Source organism: Littorina saxatilis, linkage group LG1, assembly GCF_037325665.1.
Source record: "Littorina saxatilis isolate snail1 linkage group LG1, US_GU_Lsax_2.0, whole genome shotgun sequence".
In the NCBI taxonomy this organism is placed as follows: domain Eukaryota; kingdom Metazoa; phylum Mollusca; class Gastropoda; order Littorinimorpha; family Littorinidae; genus Littorina; species Littorina saxatilis.
Window position 1 is genome coordinate 86,148,175 of NC_090245.1, and position 5,090 is coordinate 86,153,264.

The following is a 5,090-nucleotide window of genomic DNA, read 5'->3' on the forward strand; positions in this document are numbered from 1 at the left end:
CATGTGTTTTTAATCATAATTATTAGCCGGGGACTTTGTTTTAACGTAATCTTGTATTGTATTTTGAGTGTCATATTCTATGCAAGAATGTCAGTGTCTGATAGATCAGGGCCGGACCCAGGGGGGGGTTCCAGGGGTTCCGGAACCCCACCCCTGGAAAAAGCATGTACCTTGCTTTGACTTTTACTAGTTTTAGCACCAAAACAATGCTGCTCTTAACCCTCAAAACAAGGCCCAGAATGCACCAGATTGCACAGATTTTAACCGTTTTTCAAAAAATTTCCGGGGGAGCATGCCCCCGGACCCCCCTAGTTCGCGCGCCTGCTTTGCAGGCGCGCGCTTGTGGCTTCGCCACTTCGCTGATTTGCCCCCCCCCCAAAAAAGGAGGAACCCCCCCCTTACAACTCATTTGGTCCGGCCCTGTAGATAGATAATTTATTGCCAAGTGTACAATACATGAATGAACATAGAAAATACACGAGGAAAGCAGCTTGCTGTGTGATAAAAACAAAAATAAATAGCATTCATACATCACTGGCGCATAGCATCATACATCGGGTCACTCTCCTGAAAACTGGTCAGATGTGTGACTTGAGTGCCCAAAAATAAAGTTAGTCAAAATTGAAATATTTTGGTGTGTTTGGTTTGTTTAACATCTCAACTTTCCAACACAAGGTTTTGAAAAGCAAGATAAACTTTTGGAAATGTTGTAATTTAAGATAATGTGTTGAAGGTTGCCTCGTCTCGCGTGTAACACAGGACACCATTAGAGGCACATTTTTACTCTTATCATAAAAAAATACAAGTGATTATCATGCAATTTCCAATGAGATACAATAGAAATTGCTTCATAGAAGTACCAGAAGTTTCAAAATATACCATACACTTACATAATGGGGGGATTACTATGAGGACGCCAGATCAACAATTTCCTCATTTACAGAAAACCTTTCCAGCAAGTAATCAGATATTGCTATCTGCAAAATTGTATGATTTAAAGAATCTCCATGAATACTTAAAACAGGAATATGGACATACTTTGAAAAATCTTGGTAATACATGCAGATATTCATCAAATGACACAGAACGTCTCGCGTGTAATCATGGACACCGCAAACAAACACAGACACCAATATCAGTTAACCATGGGTTTATTTCAGTCAAAACGAAACAACTTTTTATTGAAATGTGTGTCTGCCACGTCTGTCAAGAGTTGGGACAGGCAGCACCTCAACTACTTCCTCAAACTTCACAAAAAATATCTCCTCCACAGCAGGCCACACAAACGATGATCCTTGTTTCCTAAGTAAACGGACAACCACCCCATTCCCATCCAGTGTGTCAATCTGTGGACAAACAAATGAACCTTTCTTAAAATAGAAAAATTAAAAATAGTAACTGAAAAGGTTTACATCATGAATTAAAAATACAAGGAGCAAGTGACACCAATAAACTTGGAAATGTCTACCTCAGAAAAGCAGACAACTGAAGCTCTCCATTCATACCAACTAGGGGTAATTTGGTACTTGAAATACATGTATAAATGTAATTGATTCCATATGTAACCTGCACTTACCATGCCATGGAAAGACTTTGCTAGGAATGTCTGCACAAATCAGTATGGATACAGAAAATTAAAAAAAATGACTGCATGCAAGCAAAGTCATTCCAGTATAATAAGATTAAGATTAATGAAAAACATGTTAAAACAATTATTTACAGTAGAAACGTACCGGTCTCTCTGATCTGCTCCTGGATCAGCATTGACTGGACTGGCAGAAAGGATAGGAGCATTAGCAGCATCCTGGCATCTGAAAAAAGTATGCAACAGTTGGAGTCAGATATTTTAATTGCTACCACAGCTTTACATCGCACATTGTACATAACAGTGCATGTTACAGCCGTCAAGATCCCAAGATACACACATTGGAAATCAGAGTGGTTCTGTCCTGAACACATCCTCGTAACACAAAGAAACAACAAGTCGCGTAAGGCGAAATTACTACATTTAGTCAAGAACTCACAGAATGAAACTGAACGCACTGCATTTTTTAACAATGACCGCAGTGAAACTGACGAGCCTGTTTAGGGCGGTAGTGGTTTCGCTGTGCTGCATAGCACACTTTTCTGTGCCTCTCTTCGTTTGAACTTTCTGAGCGTGCAAACATATCATATCTATATGTTTTTGGAATCAGGAACCGACAAGGAATAAGATGGAATTGTTTTTAAATCGATTTCCGAAATTTAATTTTAATCATAATGTTTATATTTTTAATTTTCAGAGCTTGTTTTTAATCCGAATATAACATATTTATATGTTTTTGGATCAGAAAATGATGAAGAATAAAATGAACGTAGTTTTGGATCGTTTTATAAAAAATAAAATTTTAATTACAATTCAGATTTTTAATGACCAAAGTCATTAATCAATTTTTAAGCCTCCAAGCTGAAATGCAACACAAAGTCCGGCCTTCGTCGAAGATTGCTTTGCCAAAATTTCAATCAATTTGATTGAAAAATGAGGGTGTGACAGTGCCGCTTCAACTTTTACAAAAAGCCGGATATGACATCATCAAAGACATTTATCCAAAAAAAGAAAAAAAACATCTGGGGATATCATGCCCAGGAACTCTCATGTAAAATTTCATAACGATCGGTCCAGTAGTTTACTCTGAATCGCTCTACACACACACACGCACAGACACACACACACATACACCACGACCCTCGTCTCGATTCCCCCTCTATGTTAAAAAATTTAGTCAAAACTTGACTAAATGTAAAAATGACTACACGCTGTGTAAAATCTGCTCCAGTGCAAATGAAAATGCCAGTATCTGTCATAATTTCTGCCCCGCACGCATCGCTGACACCGCATGCGGAAAGCAGCAATGGCGTCTGCTATACGAACGAGACAGCTCTGGCTATGATGAGAGATTCAAACGTTATTTCTTGAGATTCTCAACAAAACAAATGAACCTGAACCACATGATCTAATCTTCATTTAAAAAAATAGAAAATAAACTAACAAGAGGCGCAAAACAATCATAGAAAACGAAAACTTCTTTTCACGTTGGACTGTACCTAGATCTACTCTACCCATGAATTTGCCACTTGGTTGCGTTTTTCTGACAGAAAGGCATTTTTTTTCGAATTCAGTTTGTAAACATGACAAAATCATATTAGTGGTTTAAGTTCTACACGCAAAATAGTAAAAATAGAGCCGTCGTAAAGCTCAAACTTACCTCAAAGGTTGTGATCACATGTACCGTCTCGCACGTCTGTCGTCAACTTTGACGCAGACCCCGCAACAACAAAGTTTTCCTGCGTCTAACCGCGTGCTCGATTGTACGAAAACACGTTTGCACCGTGTAACCCCCACAGGGACTCCCTTATATTCATGCGCGAATGGGTTGAAAGATCGCAAGTTTGCCAGAAAATAGTTCTGCAATGTGCTCACACGTATCGCAAATTTTCGGACACCACTTGCAGATCTATCAGAACATCTCATTAAACTTGCTTTACAGACTCAACTTGAATCTCATTCAATCGCGATTAACCACATCGAATATTTTACTATGTCAGAGTAGAATTATCCATCCCCTGAAACAGTATGCACAAGTTATGTTTGGGCATGGCGTTGAAGCTAAAAATAGGACACCAGGCGTGACGTGCGAGACGATTGTTTCTACATGGTCAAATGCAACCAAGTTATTATCAAAAGATCGTTTGGGCGCATCGGGCGGGTGAAATCAAATTCATACACAGGAATTTGCAACAATTGTAGAAAAATGTGTGATCAAATGGGTAAATTTGAGGCATGTGTATGTGCAGAGATAGCATGTCACACTTTCGAATGGAAAAAAGTGGCGATTTCAGAGCTTCTGCAGTGCAAAGCAAATCACAGAATTTACAAACGCTTTAGTTCTTGTTCACACTGTTGCTCCAAATAACACTGAAGACAACAAAACACATAAAAATAAAGGAAAGTAATTATGTTGTTGTTTATTTAAATGTTTTTGTACGCTGCCCCGACTGACCAGTTTCCAGGAGAGTGAGCATGTGCGTTTCGTTGTTTCTAATTTTAGCTAGAAAGCGTGTGCTTTGCATCTCTGCTCTGTAGGCAAGACTCACATTTATAAGTTCATAAGTTCAAGGTCACAGTCACTTTACTATTAAAATGTCATTACTGATAATGTTTTAGAGAGGGATCTCTGTTCTTGACAGAAAATATTCTGGTCAAAGCTCATCTTTCCCCTTCAGTTGCAGACGATGTTTAGTACATTCAAACTTGAGAAAAAGGTATCCTGACGAATTGACTGCAATGCTAAACAACCGCTAGATAAACTAGTGTTAACACCATGAACATTGGTATTTCTTTTACATTTAACTGTCAAAAAGTCTTTTAATCAATAGTGTGCAGATCAGAGTAATGCGTCATTAAGGCAACAATGCCACGTCAGTTACGCATTTTCCGTTAGATATGCTGCATCTTGAACACGCGGCCAGTACAACTGGCCTTGACACGGAACGATTCAAGGGGGGCAATCTCAGTCATCTGAAAGAGGGAAATCCAAACGCAATCCGCCTTGTTCGATTTTATGGGCTTGGACGATAGAGAAAAATAAGAAAAGCAAAAGCTGGAGTCCAGTCTGGACGAAACTGCTATCAAGAACGCAGAATTGATTTTTTCTGAGTTTTTTTTTAGCCGTAAGCGCCATGTTTATCGGAGCAGGAAACTCTTCCAGAGTGAGGCCCCTTTGTTGGTTTCACTGCGGTGAACAGCAGTTATGAGAAATTCGAAATGAGAAATAGCGCTTACGGCTAAAAAAAAAAAAACTCAGAAAAAATCAATTCTGCGTTTTTGATACCAAAGCGTCCCGGTACCGAAGCGTCCCGGTACCAAAGCGTCCCGGTACCGAAGCGTCCCACTATAACGCGTCACATGACTTAGACTTTTTTTTTTTTAAACCTTGACCAAGGGTGGATCAATTCACTTTGGAGGGGGGGGTTACAAAATGACTGCGAAGATACAAGTTGACGGCGCCGAAGGCGCCTAAGCCTCTAGGGGGGTCCGGGGGCATGTCCCC

The 5,090-nt window shown here is 39.6% G+C and overlaps 1 long non-coding RNA gene across 1 annotated transcript; it reads right to left on the reverse strand.

Annotated features, from left to right (window-relative positions):
• Positions 1–1,135: 1,135 nt before the first annotated feature.
• LOC138982528 (uncharacterized) lies at positions 1,136–4,054 on the reverse strand. Its single transcript, XR_011460887.1, has 3 exons — positions 3,246–4,054; positions 1,734–1,811; positions 1,136–1,346 (listed from the first exon to the last, which is right to left on the reverse strand). It is a non-coding gene; the product is annotated as an uncharacterized lncRNA (long non-coding RNA).
• Positions 4,055–5,090: the final 1,036 nt, after the last annotated feature.